We start from the raw sequence: 16353 nt of genomic DNA, 5'->3' as shown, positions 1-16353 counted from the left end.
TAGTATCAACTTCATTCTATACTACTTACACATATAATGCTGTGTGTGTAAGCATGTGCAATTTAAGCACATGATGTAGGTGATGTACACCAGAACAGAATTCTATACCAATAAGTACTATTTTGGCCCAATGATTATCTTATGCAAATTATTCTCTTGTAGCAGGTTAGATAAACACTTTTCTCCATTTAAAATTCTGTTTTCCACATAATTCTGGTTTTAATGTGAAAAAACCCACCCAAAATATTAAAAGCGCTTCCTTGTCCACCTTATCTATAATAATTCTGTCAAAAATCAAATAATTACAGTAGAACAGTAAGTTACTCAGAACCTGTTCTTGATTTCTAATACTGCGTAAAACAATTTTTCTCCATTTTTTTCGATTTCCAAAAAAGAAAACATGGCAGTTTCTCCTTAGTGCTCTTTAAAATTGCTGCTAATATTATTCATACAACTTCAGGTCATAAGAATAAAAGTTACGATGTACTTTGATGTGATGTTCTATGAAAGAGTAACACTTTGGCCCTGTAGGATTCAAGTGTTTCTGTTCTAACTTTAAAAAGGAGAGAGGTCTCTTACTGTCCTGTATTTAATTTGCCAACTCCTTAACAGAGTTTTTCTGTGGTTGTCTATGACTACTACCCTCTGGGAAAACCTCGAAATAACTTTATGCTGCCTCTTCATATATTTTCAAAATTTTGAACAGTGCCAAGAGCATCAGATCAATGATCCCTTTTTTCCAGGCCAATCTGTACTTCATAATATAAGCTGTCATTTAAAAAGAAAAAAGAAAAAAAAAAAAAGAAAATGGGAAAAAAAAAAAAAGGTCTTATTCCTAGACCTCAGGGTTTCTGTGAAAAACATAAGGCTTGTGCAAATTAGTACAGTGACGGCAGAGTTTGTCGAGACCATGAAATAACAGCTCTGAAATGTATAAAGTCTTGTATTTCTTTCATTAGAGCAATGAATGATGGCAAATTGGAGAAGCAGTCTGCAAAAAGAGAACAGAATCCAATAAATGTGAACAAATAGAAATTTCTATATCCAGATAGAAGGAACAAACTACAAAAATACAGGACAGGGAACTGCTGGCTAGATGCCAATTCTGCTGTAAAGGATCTCAAGCTATGATGGACTTCTTTTTATGCAGCCTTCACTAACAATGATCATTAGCTCTTGTCTTTTACATAGCTACTCACTGTCACTTTACTGCCACATTTTAGCTAATATTATCTAAATTGTTTATAAATTTTGTATATATATTGTTTATATATTTCAAAAGAAAGTGGCAAATTAGTAGTGGTAAATTTGAGGAGTAGGTATTTTCCAAGGGTAAATGTTTAAGGCGGGGGGGAGGGGGGGGGGGGGAATAATGACAAAAGCAACAAGAAAAGAAGTGTATTTGAAATAGCTTACTTGTACAAAGAACTGAATACCAGCCCGCCTCAATTTTGCTAATGTCCTGTTGACTGTGGAATATCAGCAAGACAGGAGAATGAAATGCTTTCAATTCAAACAGACCTGGGCTTAAACACTAGCTCCTCACCAAGGCAGCACCCACAATGTTACCATGTTGTACTTACCATGTTGTCCCCCAGAGCCCCCCAAAACCAATACAAACACACACCACCACCCCATCACCCACAGAAAGCAAACAATACATTAGCCCTAAAACATCCAATATAAACCTTCAGCTCTGCAGAGGATTCCAAAGCATCGCTATCACTGGAAGCTGTTAAGATCAATCAGAAAAGACAAGTTTTGATTGGGAAATAGATGACACTGTTTTTTGGAACAGGAAGATATTTTTCCTCTCCTGTTTTACCAATATATTCTGAAGCAAACCCCATTTGTATCAAAACTATTTCAACCAATTAGAACAGCACACCCGTACAAAGAAGCAGGGATGTTACACGACACCTTCTACTTCATGGCCAGAGGTCATGAAGTAAAAACAGTATCACTAATTCCATCCTCTGTGAGCTAGTGGCTCAAAAGAAGAGTACTTTTGTGAAACTGCATGTCCCACTCTCCAGACAGCCTACCAGTCAAAGAGAACCGAACCAAACTCATACAGCATTACACATGACAGACTGCAACGCTCACGTGGTAAAAGTCACTCCATTTTGCCTTCTTGATCGGTGGACAGAGTGTGGTGTTCATTTGCCACCAGCACTTTGAGAATTGTCTGTATTACCTAAATAATCTTGCTGCTGTCTGAAAAGGAAGGAAGCTTTCTGAACGTTTTCAACAGCTCAGACAGACTGAGCTCATTGTTCAAGACTGAGGGGAAAAAGCTAAAGAATACAGAAGAACAGACGCGATGACCTATTCTTATTGACAAGGTGTCTCCCACACCTACTAGAAGCCTGCCAGAGATCATGGGTGGAAAACAACCATTGAGAGCTAAACCAAGACAGCAGAATTGCTGAGAGATGGAGAATAAGTTAAAGAGTAAGATCTGTCACCACCTACCACTGACGGTAGAAGTGGTGACAATGGCAGGAAAAGTTTTCAAAGAGCAGAAAATAACTAAACTTGAGGACTTGTAAAACCAATACACTATTAATTATCAGATTTGTTCATGCGGTAAGAGTAATCGACTGCTTCCTCCTAATTAACGTATTAAGAACTACCACAGAATGCTGCTGTTTCAAACCGCAATTCTTCTCATTTGTTTAGACTTCTAAGAACACGTTGGGGTCCATTCACAAGGCTTTCTACCATTTCAGAAAAACTGACATTCGTTGGAGTTTTAAGCCTAATTTTCGAAGTAATCAACAAATTAAACAACAACCTGAACTTCTACAATGATAGACACCATTAAGATCTAAGCAGCAGCTGCACCCTATGGTAACTCACAAAAAAACAGTACGAGTTGGAGAGAAAACACCACTTGTTGGGATCCAACTTCAATAAAGTGAATGCTGAGCCTATCTTCAGAAACAGCATAAAATTTGCTTTCTTAAAAAAACCTTTCCACTGTAGGAATTACATTTTTAATATTAACAGTCATACTACCTAAATAATCCTGATCAAAATTTAGAGAGTAAACATGAGTTAAAATGAAACAAACCCCCACACAGTTTATCATACTCAAAAGAGAAAGAGGTGCCAAAGTCTGCACAAAGTCACCACCCCGCTACTGCTATCCATCTTACACTGGAAAGCACTTACACTTTATAGTGTCGGGTTGACCATATAAATCAAAAAACAGGAAAAAAAATTGGGAGCTGTGTTGAACTGCCTTATGCCTCCTAGCAGAAACAAAGCCCCAAGGCACAGAAAACATCTGACCAAGAAATAAAGTGGCCTTCTTTTGCCAGGATGTATCTTTCCTACAGAAGTTTTATTTTTGATGGTATAAACTGAAGTTATCAACACAGGCTGGAGAGGCTGAATCAGATGTAAAAGTGCAAAATCCACAACACCCTCCAGGACTTACTAAATGCTACTGTAGTCCTGCCGGCCACAGTTCAGTCTCATGCCTGATGTTCAGCCGGAGGCACAATACTGAGGTGACTGCTTACTAAAATTGCTTTGCACGTTGATTTACAAAAAACCAAACATATTACTAGTCACAGGAAGCTGTGTCATTTTCTAATGCACAGAACAGTCTTCCTCATGATGGTGTTGTGGGATAATTACTGGAGGTGACTTAGAAATTAAGTTATATTCACATTTTGAAGAAAAGTACGGCATCGATGAAACTTTCGTGGGCAGAGTGCAGCTGGTGTGCAAAGGATACATTTCACAAAGGTTCCCTAGGCAACCTTAGATGTTAACAACACTGGGAGAGTCCAGTGCATTAACTCTAAGAAAAAAAAATGGTGCAGAGGATGGAGCGGAGTGGAGACACCGTGGCCAAACTCTATGATAAAATGGGAACTTGAAGGTCAAATGGAACCCTTGAAGGTCTTATGGAACTGATAAGCTGCCTAATTGTTACCTTGAGCCAACTATCTATCATTTTTTGACAAAATGCTATCCTTTGGGTGAACTTTGCTCATTATAATGGCATCATAATACCAAAACACATCCCCATCCCAAAAGCTACCCGCCTCCAAGGTGCGACCACTCCTCACGGAGCCTGCGTTCTATATTTTTCGTAGTCTATACCTTTAAAAGCGAAGCGAGAGAATTTTACACCAATCATAACAAAAGTATGTATGACTAGAGTCCCTCAAGCTCCACCTGAAAGGTAAAAAATAGTATAAAAATAGCTTAAGAGAGAAGGGATGTCAGGGAAGATACCAACGCAGTCAGGGGAGTACCGTCGTTGACCACCCCTGACTTCTGGGATCAGTTGACAGGCTGAGCCTCCCTTCCCCCCTATAATGACGCTTGTGGGTAAGATTCGAACACTTGGCTATACCAAGTACTTTCCCGGGAAACTTAGAAATTTCTATAGAGTTGTTTTATAACTTAGTGCATTTGTAGCCAGGTTATATTACTAACATACTTAGTACTTGCATGTGTTTTGCAGACAGTTAACTATCACCGGCAATCCAAAAGAACTTGTGCATCTGTTGCTTCAACAAACTACACTTTTCACTAATCTAGCCATGAGAGATCATAGTGAACATGACCCAGCTCCTTAAGTGTGGCCATGCTAGTTCATGGAACGCCGCTAGATCGAATCATGTATGGTGTTATTAGTGCATCCATAATCATGATAGTTCAATATAGACATTGAACGCGACCGGACTTTTAACGTCGAATTTGGCATCACTCAGAATCTAAGCCTAGCCGCCCCCAGCCCCTCTGATACAGGCTGGAACGCAAGAGAGGTTATTTTCTGCCAAATTACTTTGCCCTTTAACACAACAGGTGTTGAGGTGACTACCCTACTATTCCGCAGAATATGCCCATAAAGCATCAAACTCCACAAACACTAGTGAGAGAAAAACAAATCAACAATTTATGTAAAATGGAAAGCTTAAGAAAATTATGAGGCAAGTTGTAAATCCTACCTACTCTTAAGCCTCTCCAAGTGATGAAGCAGTGACCCCCAATGAGCTGCACTGCTCCTTTTGACAAATACCTAGTGTAAACTGCACAGAAATTCCTAATATTCACTACAGAAAATGAGAACGTCTTCAGAGGTTTTACACTGTTGAGAAAATAATTTTGGATACAAGGTTTTGCTTCTAAATTATTTTGCTTTCTCTTCTAGAGAAAAAAGGGCAAATTGAAAAGCTGTGATGCACTCCTAACAATTTACATAGCTTAAGAGGACGATTATTACGCTCCATTCCAAGTTAAATGCTTTCCACTAATCAAACCCAGGAGTTAGCCAGGTGACATCCAATCCAACAGTCCGTGGGAGGAAACTTCTAGCACTCAAATGCCAACTAGAAGTGATGAATCTTGCAAGGACAGTAAGGCTGGGGACCATGTTGATGACAGCCTAATGGCAGCTTTTAATGAAGAAATTACCAGAGCAACAGGAAGTTCTTGGAAATATTTTCAACACTTTCCTAGCATCACATTTATTTCTAACATACTGAGCTTCCGTCACGCATCTCAAGTGCTGATTCCAACAAGGGAACAATAGGGATATTTATGCTTGAAATAAAGATGATGCAGGTTTAATGGCAGGTACATTCCTGGCACTTGAGCCGGTAACTTGAATGCTGTTAATGTCTTCACATGGCTGATAGAAAAATATTAGACAATGTGTAACACTGCATGTAAAAAAAAAAAAATAAAATAAACAGTTTCTCAGACCAATAGTTACCCAGATCACGACCCTTTCAGGACAGCCTGGTAGGAAAAAACATCTGTGCATTGTTGTTTGCAAAAATCTGTGAGAGTTCTGACACAGAAAGTGGCACAGGGGCATAATTCTGTATTCAGCACAGGTGCTAGCGTTTCACATTTGATACGTTATTATATATTCTGGCCTGAAAAGTCAACATCCAAGATCCTGAGAGCAGGCAGAGGAATCTGGTGAATGTTCATAGCTGCCTTTTTATTAAGTTATAATGAGATAAACTAGACAATGGGCAACAGTTGGAGAGGCTGTGTCAATCAGTGGTTTCTTGAATACCAGCCAAACTATTACGTTCCTTGAAGTCTGTAACAGATTGTGCCCAAAAGGCAACCCTGACTGCCTTCAATAACAAAGGTCCTAGATGACTTCAGCTACTACTCAGTGACCATAAAGACATAGATGAGTGTGATATATGGACACTCATATTTGTTTGAATGATTTTTACATTTCACTTTATGTGCATAGCCTTAATATCTGGAAGAAAGTGTAATGAGTAATTCATCTAGGAGCCAAAGGACAAGATGTGTCATATTGCATTAGAAAGGTGCGGCGAGGTCCCCATGCTAATGATTGTTACTGAATATATGCCAGTTATATGGCAAAAGCAAGGAGACACAGACAGCAGCCTTGCAGATAGACAGCAGGTTTTTCAAGTCTCTTCAAGTAAGGCTCAGCCATACAAAGTATATCTTTATTGTTGAACTCGCAGTTCAAGACTGTAACAAGATTTTACTCTGAATGTTAAATAGCGAATAGTCATTTTTCAATTCTATAAGGCACAACTTACGAGGAGCCTTGGAGGTCCTTAGTGCGACCTCAAATATCAAGTACAGAACTGTGAGTATTACTTTGACATCTTAAACTCTCTTCCTTCACAAAGGCATTTTCTTGATTTCTGCACTGTCTATGAGGTGGGAAGGGATCCCATAAATCTCAGAAAATATTTTGTTTTTCAAGTGCAAACAAACATGGACTAGGAATGGTCCTTGTACCTTGCTTGAGTCTTAGTACTAAGTACTGCTCTGCAGCAGTAAATGAAAGAGTAAGCCAAAGTCAGCTAACTAGTGCTTTGTCCTCTGTACCTCTCTACCTTTACGACCTAACAGCTGCTCTAGGCTACAGAGGGCCACCTACACAACTGACTGCTATGCCTGCACTTAGTAGCTTGTTTGTAGATGATTTTGCTTTCCAGAACACAGTTTTCAAACAGCTGTAGAAGAACCATCTCCTTAGCACAATACCAAGTTTCTTCTGTTCTAGTAGCTACTAAGTAACTGAAATGATTGCTTCATTTCAAAAATTATAGGGAAAATAAGACATTTTTACTGGGCTACAGACTTACTGCAAAAGCTGTCTGGATATGCTACCAAAAGAATACCAGACAGAAAAACTCATATTAGCTATTGCTTAAAAGATTCAGTGACAAAAACAAAGCCACTGAACACAGACTTTTTTTTGCATGAGAAAATTCAACACAAACTTCATGGATGTAATATATACACTGACTGCTATTCACTACTGTGCTATTGAAAAGTAATCGGCTATTACCTCTTACATTTATGTACTATAGAAGAACACTTAGTTTAAAAACAAAAATCAGATTTTTTTGTATTTTCATGTTTCTTACAGGTCGCTTAAAACAAGACAAGCCAGACGAAGCACAATTTCTTACTATTGTTATTAAAAACAGGTATTAGGTGTGTGGGAAAGTCATTCAGCTCTCAGATCTGCTTTTCCTTTTTCAAGCCTGGCATTTTTGAATATGCAGCCCAGCACATTAAGTCCAGTTATCCAGAAATGATCTTCCAATCCTAGGAACCATTTCCACCCAGGAGACTTGCACAGAGTCTTCACAAGCTCAGCTTAACTGCACCTGCCTCCCAGTGGCCTGGCACTTACAGCACTTTGAAGGTGAGGTGTTGATAAACTATGTGTATGCAGAATGCATTTCTGATCGCTGTTCCTTGGTACAGGGGCTGGAGGATTCTCATATTGCAACCTCAGCCACCACTGGGATCAGATACGACAGAACAACGTGCCCGCGGACAGGCATTTTCATGGGACAAGGAGCACCTGGCTCTCAGGCAGCCTCCAGCAGAACCAAGTGCCAGCTTCATGAGGATGAATTAAAAGCTACTACTTGTCCTCAGACAGGTCTTAAGGGTCTGTCTGTGAAATCAGTTAGCTTTGAATTTTTGCATTTTGCTTTCAGTAAGCAATCGGAGAAAATAAGGAACTAAACACAAAGTTAGAAACAGGCAGATTAAAGAAAAGCAGCAAAATTCGGAAGTCCCCCAACAAAAACTTTCAGTTTTACTTACAAGATAGAAGAAGACTGAGCAAGGAAGCTGATGAAAAGTTCGCATATAACATTGTCTTTGGGAAAGATATTTGCATAAAGATAATGCATTCATGACAAATTCTTACTCAACATCCAACTTTTGGTTGCTTTTCTCATGACTACATTTGCAGTGCAACAAGAAATGCTGGAAATCTGGTCTTCAGCCCAGGACACATTTTTAGTCCAGCTCTAAGAGTTCAATGCACAAATAAAGACACAGCCAATTATTCTTTTTAATACCATTTCTCCTCAGCACATTGGTGTACCCTCTATTTCTGTATCCACAGATCACTATGCAATTTTACTTCAACTACACACTAGTAGAAATGAATTGATCCCAGCAAGAAAAATTCCAAAATGAGTATTAAAACATGAAAACTAATTTCTTTGAAGACTCAGCTGACAGGTAACAGTGAATAATTCTTTGAAACCAAACTGAAATCTAAGGTTAAAACACTGAAACTGACCAGTCACAGGGGGGAAAAAAAAAATATTTTTCTTAAAACAAGACTCAAAAACCAGACTATCAGATTGAAAGCATATGCAAATATTGCTTAATAGGCCTAAAACAGTAGTCTTACCTATTTAACCTGTCAGTTTTCATTACAGATATCTCCCTAGTATTCTTCTTACATTAAAAAAATAGCATAATCTGTCACAGTATTATTCTAAAATATTTGCTGGAAAGCTTTCTCCAGCTCCTTGTGCAAATCCCTACTAACACTGCCTACCATACTTGACAAAGAGACAAGCACAAAGCCACAAAGCACATTGGTAAATTTTCTTAATATTTTTAAGCGAAAATAAGTAGACTTGAGAGATCACCACCATCATCAATGTTTTAACACCGACTAATTAGAAACTTACACAGATGCACTAATTTTGAAAATTTCAAATATATAGCTATGAGGCAACTCCCACTTAGCCTAAAGACTTCGGTAATTAGAAATAATGTCAAACCCAGCTACAAACAGCAGACTACTGACATGCCTTTTGAAAAGGAAACCCTGAAGACCAATTTAAGCGTAGAAAAACTTGCTGTTACATGATTTCTTAAACTAGTATTTATCTTCAGAAGTATTCTGAGATTAGCTATTTATGAATTTTGAAGGCAAAAAAATAATCCTAAAAGTAGCTAATTGCTGCACTTGCCACTTTTCTAAGCATAGGAAGTGGGCATATTTGGAATTATTGGCTGAGTATTTGTAAAGGTACATGTAAATGCCTGCATCACTATTTCAGAGATGCAATCCCAAGTTTTTCTGAAGAAGAAGAAATATTAAAAAAATCTAAAACACTGTAACCTGAACAGGAGACAGCAGATGCCATTTCATTCTGTACTGAGAGAGAGCAAACAGCAAAGTAAATACAGGGGTAAGAAATTCTGACTTTATCCAGCAGAAAACATACATTTATAGAAGTTTCTGTATCAGAATCAGACATCCAAATCAGTTTTTTAGTGTTGATGATTTCAGATACTTATAATACGGCAGTGGTTGGCACAGAATTCTTTTCTGCAAAAGACAAAAACCTGCGGATATTCTTAAAAGACAGCAATTCCCAAACCCGACTGTTTCAGAAAGAGGACTTGGCTGAGCATGGAGCTGTTCGCCTCTAGTCCAACACTTCTGCTATCCTCAAGCGTAGTGACAACGTACAAGAAACTGCCAGAAAGCCCAGCAGTTTGTTCACATTGCTTAACAGAGGTAGATGATGAAGTCTCTTAATACTGAAAGCTAGTTTTATCCCAATTAGGGTAGCGATAAAGCTCTCCGCGAAAGGCTGCCAGGCTGCCTCAGGGAGAGAGGCCAAAATGCCTCACACCTTTGCTCACCTCCACCAGCCCCGGGCCGTGCGCCCCAGCACCCCGGGCTGCCATAGGCATAGGCCATAGGCTGCCATAGGCCCCAGTGGGTGAGGAGAAAACAAGACAAGTTTTTCCCCAAACACAGCCTTTTGTATTATTTTAAAATGCATGTAGGAAAGATGAAAAGATGAATGAGGGCTTCAGCAGAGGGAAGATGAATTTTTAGCCGAGCTTTCCATGGAAACAAGGCCTACCAAATCACTCTGTACGTTTACCAGTGCGTGAACGAACAAACCAGTTTTAAGCCTCTCCAGTAACTTCCAATTTGACCGAAAGACAGAAATTTTCAGAGATCTGAAGGGGCCAGTAGAGGAGACCGATCCGAATGACCGCTCTCTGTGCCTCCTGCCCTTACGCTCTGCGCGGCCGCGGCACGCAGGAGCCCAGCGGCGGCGGCATGCCCCAGCGAGGACAGCAGAACGTGCTGCAGCAGACATGGGGTACTGGAAACCATGCAACACCAAGAGCCACAAGAAACCCAGTCCCATGACTTCTGCAGCTCATGCAGCTGTGGGTTTGGAGGGTTTTTTTTTGGTGGGGTTTCCCCCCTTCCCGCCTTCCATAAAATGATGAAGTTAATGAGTGAGCCTTAATCTTTCAGGTGCTGTATTACTGCATTTCTTGCAGAACTTGTACTTCCTTACGTCTCCGTGTGGATGTGAAAAGAACTTCTCGGCGTCAAAGAAAATAAAAAGGGTAAAGTTCTATCAGCTACAGCCTGGCTTGCTCTAGAAAAAGATCTCATTAAGTTTAATGCTATATTGAAGCTGATTCAAAAGTGATCATGAATAGATCAAGCCTCATACCACCTCAAAGACATAAGCAGCTTTCTCTCAGTACAAAACCGAAGTAAAGGAGTTGACAGGAAAGAGGAAAAGTTACTGACAGGAAGGAGAGCAACTAGCTCTTAGCACCAGGATGAAGCCTAGCATCTCTTGGCTCTCACTGTGGCTCTTTCATCATTTCTTAAGTTATGTCCTCAAAAACCAGCACACAAACGCCATTCAATTTGGTTTCTTATGAAGGGAGACAGCATGGCTCTGTTTTCACAAAAAGACGAAGTTTCCTATCATTCTTGGGGTTTCAACAGCCCTTGGACATCAACAGAGCTGTATATTTCTGATTTTAAAAAAAGAAGGCCACAACCAAAAAAGGAAAAAACTGTATCAAAAATAACTGGATTATTTTCTCTATATGAAAGGGGAGCAGATAAGCTCCATGGTCAAGAATAATGAGACCCAAGCTCTGTATGTCTGAATATAAAATTCTTAGTAATTTTAATAAAATTACAAAGAGAAGAATATGAGCTTGAAAAGCCAGTCTCATGCCAAGTTAGAAGCTTTGATGATAAGATAAAGATAAAACACCACAGGGGTGATCCACATATGCGTGTACTTTCCTATAATGGGGACTGCTTTTATGAACTAGGTAATGGGGAATAAGCTTTGTGATATGTTAATTTGTTAGGGCTAGAAAGTCCTTTTACTGAACAAAAGGAAGAGCCACTTTGACGCTTAAAACCAAACATGTTCTATGAGACAAGTTGCTCTGACATGAAAATATCTGTGATGCAAGGGCACTCACACATGCACAAAACTAACAGCTAACATTATAATTTCATGACACATTAAGAAAAATGCATATTAAGTTAGATCAACATAGTATCATATCCAAAGTTTTCATGTGGTGTTGCATATACATAGTAATGAACACTTAAATTAGCTGGGTTTAAGTCAAAATGCCATAGCTTTTTGAACTGTTCTCTCAAAGGAGCCTCACAACTGGAGCTACCCCACTTGTTTATTGATTTTAACCAAGAAATAATAATTTCTAAGGACAGCTTGAATTTTGTTACATTCAACCACGCAAACAACTTCCTATAGTAAACTTGTGTGTGATGGTTATTAAGAGACAAACCTAACAACATTTAGGAAACAGTTACATTCATGTAACGCAATGGCAACAGAAATTCAGTCTGTCCTCAGGAAAGTTCCCTGGCACAAATCTTCCAAATTGTCCAAAGGCAAAAGAGGAGCCATACTGAATTCAGAGAGGTTTGAAGATGAAATTTTGGAGGGAATTAAGGGGCGACACAGTCAAATAATGACAGAATAGAAAGTAGTAGGAACGTGAACTATTAAAAAATTACTCTGGCTATAAGTACTTCCTGTATTTTATTATGTCACAGATACTTGGAAAAACTACTAGATATTGCTCTTCCATGTTTTCTAACAAACCTCTAAACCATGATACTGAAGCTTGGGATTCATAACCACTTGTAACATTCAGGCAAGGCTCCTAGATAGGTTTCCTAAACTTATAGCTAACTTCACAATCACTACTAGATTAGTAACAATCACATAGGGCCGGTTGAAGAGTTCTCCAGAAGCAAAAGATGAACATTTCTCAAAGTCAGATAAGTACTTCCATTTCCTTCTGTGACCAAAAATAAGCCATTTCTAACTTTTAAAGTGTCATATGCAGTTTTTAGATGACATTTTAACTATCACTTCAGACTTTGTTCAATATTGAAAAAAACCAAAACAACCAAAACCCAAATAAAAGGTGGTTCAGTAGTAATGAAAAACCAGTACCAACAGTAGAAAGTATGTAACAGGGACAGAGACATACCAATATAACCCATGACAATTCCCATTACTAAAAAGCACTGGTAGTCTAGATATGCCCCATATAAAAATGGATATTGAAAATTTATTGAAATAATAATAAACCTCTCCCGATTCTCAGTGTTGCTTAAAGCCCTTACAGGCAACTGAATTTCCATGTCCAAACAAAGCAATTAAGTAACTTACAGAATTTCTGAGGAACATCTCACATGGAGTAGACAACTGCTGTGTGTGTAACAGATCTGAGAGTTGATGCTCATGCATGTTTCTTTTAACAGTGAAAACTGCTTGGTTACTGCAAAAGTTATGCTAGCCGTGGAAACAAACTAGAATCTGAAAGTTAACCGAAACTCTTGGTGAGATTTTTTTCCTCACCAAGGAGAACAGCCAATATTTACAAAATGTTTGTTTTATACTGCCAGTCTACTGCTATCCCCTCCCTCTCTCTGAGTGCCTTTTCCTGCAAGCCACAGCCCGTTGATGCATTACTCCCACACTAAATATGTTTGTACTACTGCTACTTCTTCGCATCAAGCCAGACCAGCAATTATTTTTTCATATTTCATTTCCCCAGTTTTCCATGCTTTATTTCACATCATGCCTTCTATACGATGGACCTCCTGTGAACCCTTTTCCAATTATTTTTTAGCACCTCCTATATATAGTAATGACAAAGTCATCTTCTGAAACTGCTTTCCATATCAATAGGCAGTTTATATTAACACATTCTCCACCTAAGATCAACTATGAAATGTAGTTGCAACACTGAGAGTATCAGGCAGTGTTCACAATGAAGGTCTTTAAGGTCTTTACAATGCAACACAAAACATACAGATGTTGATGTTTCTGAAATATGTTCAGTCAAAACAACATTTTCTGGTTGTGGCTTTTTTGGTTTTTTATTTAAATATCTACATACTTGGATGCATATTTTTGTTTTCAGCATCTGCGTTTTTTTAAAAGAATGCCAATTTAACTAGCATGTCAGGGTATTTAATGTACAATTTGACTACTCTGAGTAAGGAGAGTCAGTAGACTCCTTATTCCAAAATTCCACTTACAAATCCCTTACTCAACTAACTTCCATAGTTTTGTTTTGTTCTTTAATGAACTTAAGAATAATAAGGAAATGTTTACTAATGACTTCTACATAACAAAAGAAAGGACCACCATTTTTTGCTATTCTTACACATAGCCTCCACAAACCTAATCTCCATAAATTTAGGACTTCAATAAACAGTGCCGAGTAATAAACGATAGTAATATATAACTATATTAATATATATATTATATAGTGTGTATATATACAATATATAGATGCACTATATAGTATAGTATTAATATATACAATTATTTTAACTATATATAATATACTGTATTTATACTATATATAATATATAGTAATACAAGATGCTGAAGCACAGAATGCTTTTATTGCTTTTCTGGAGAGCCCATGCCTAGGTCCAGCATGGCATTAACATGCTAAGTTTAGAGGCCTGGTGAATTGCTGCTGCATGAAAGAAATATACTCCTGAGACACTCAGTTTTGGCATCAAATATCCAAGATTTTCCCTGTATTAACACATTTTTGAAAGCTGTTTCATGGCATCTTTTGTCTCTTATGATAAATAACTAAGCAATGAACACAATAGTTCATAATAGTTCATGCTCTGAAACAAGCTGTTTTGTCAAAGATTTTGTGAAAAATACCCCCATAATCTAAATCTAATAAATCTAAAAATCTAACAATCTAAAAAATACCCCCGTAATCGAAATCTGTTTTCCATTTTGAACGAAATAGTTGCAGTATGACTATGCTCTCCTCACATGAGCATTCAGTTTTTGCTAAATGTTTTATGTAGTTACAATTACATCTGCTTATATCAGTTGTTCAAGACTTTTTTATTAACAGTATAAAAATCATTGGATTAAACTAGTTAAAATCAGTAAAGAGCAGTCAACCAGTGAGTGTGTAATCAGATACCTAGTTCCTCTGTGGGAAAGTCTCACAAAAATACGGCAATGTAACATCCAAGGTCTTCTAAGTGGAAAAAATTTCCCAAGCCATGTAGAAATACATGTTAGTGCAATCCTATTTTGTAATGGTGTTATTTTCCTGGCTGTGCATGTAAAATATCAGCTATGCATACACACAGTTCAGAAATCACCTCTGTAAAATAACTTAAAAACATAAGCAGAGGCCAAGACAAGTAGTAAAAACAAAACCCTTTTGAAATCAAGGACAAATCTCCAACTGAATTTAATAATGCTAGTATTTTATCCTAGAGGTTTTGTCTTTGTACTTCCACACGTCTAATTATTATTTCAAAATATATTCACTTTTCCTATTTCTTTCACTTTGGACAACCACATCAGCCATTTCACATCAGTTTCCAGCCAATTTAATTTTCTCATTCGCTAACAAGCTTTAGTGTTTACTTATGCCTCAGGACGTTATGCTATTTATTATATTTCAAAAAGTGTTTCCCACTACATTTTCTAAATATTATATACTAAAACTACTTCTACCGGCCTCAAGTTCTGCCAAATTGCATTTCAACACCAGTGTCTTTCTCCACCTAATAACAGCTTGATAAAAATTGTGCAGGGAAAACAGCAGCCTTGCACTGGGGCTCTTCGAACACCTTTGGTTCTGCTTCAGATGAGTTTGAAAAGCTGCAGTTGGGAGTCCTAAGACTGAAGAGAAGGGCAGCAGCTTGAATAGCAAAGCCAAGCTTTGGCTTTGACAGGGAACAGAGAACCTTCTGGGAGCACCGAAGCACGCGCAATTAGACTGATGGGCTGAGTTAGTGACAAGTAAAACTGAGTTTCCGATAGCAGAACATTCATGCTTGATATTTGGAGGAGCTAAGCATTTGTGAAGTCCAATACCTGGCATTCTACAAAGCAGCAAAAAGCTGACACTTCACATTGTATCTTGCTTAAGGAAAGGAAAGTACACATCGACTTTCACACCTGCACACTGCACTTTTCTGATGGAGAAGGTCGGCTTGTAACGAGGGGAATGGCTACGCAGCATATGCAAACAAGCTCCACTTGCCCTCTGAGCCAAGCAAAAAGTATTAGTCAAACATTAAGCCAGAGCAAATTGTACCGTGCACAGATAATGCAGCCTCTTTCTCTAAAGCATCTCTCTTGGAGCCTGCACAGTATGTCAGAAGAATGATCTCAAAACTAGCACCTGAGTGCCACACAAGTCTGTAAAAAATGAAATGTCAAAGCGCTTTTCACAGTCAGTATTACAATATGAACTGTGAAGAGTTCAGAGCTCTTAATATAAATTACATATTCAGACCGCTCAGGGAATCACTTTCAGTACAGACCTGAGACTTATTAAACTGAACTCAGGTTTAGAAATGACAGTTAAATGTTTCTCAAGTCATCAACTTTTTGCATACTAATAGCTAGAACATACGGTTTTTATTTGTAAAATTTAACACTAAAGTTCTGATTGAAAGCAACGAGCAAGAAGTAAGTAAATACAGAGAACAGTGTCTGCAGTGTGTGCTACTGACAAACAGCACCTGAGCCACTAGTAGGAAACTAAATCTACACACACTTGTTTAGTCTTACTCTGAAGTAATGAGATTTTGCGCAATGCCATAGATGCTCTTCCATTCCCTTACCTAAAGCAGTGAGCAAGTGCGTGCAACCTGTAGGAATTGAAAAATTCTTTTGTAGCTGGTTTGCATTATGAGCTCTAAAATATGCTCTTTCCTGC

The 16353-nt window shown here is 38.2% G+C and overlaps 1 protein-coding gene across 1 annotated transcript in view; it reads right to left on the bottom strand.

Annotated features, from left to right (window-relative positions):
• Positions 1 to 16353, bottom strand: part of ASCC3 (activating signal cointegrator 1 complex subunit 3) — a 264786-nt gene that overhangs the window by 235972 nt on the left and 12461 nt on the right.

This window comes from Charadrius vociferus, unplaced genomic scaffold, assembly GCF_000708025.1.
Source record: "Charadrius vociferus isolate BGI_N301 unplaced genomic scaffold, ASM70802v2 scaffold76, whole genome shotgun sequence".
Lineage (NCBI taxonomy): Eukaryota > Metazoa > Chordata > Aves > Charadriiformes > Charadriidae > Charadrius > Charadrius vociferus.
The sequence above is the reverse complement of the archived record's forward strand: the minus strand, read 5'-3'. Positions and strand labels throughout refer to the sequence as shown.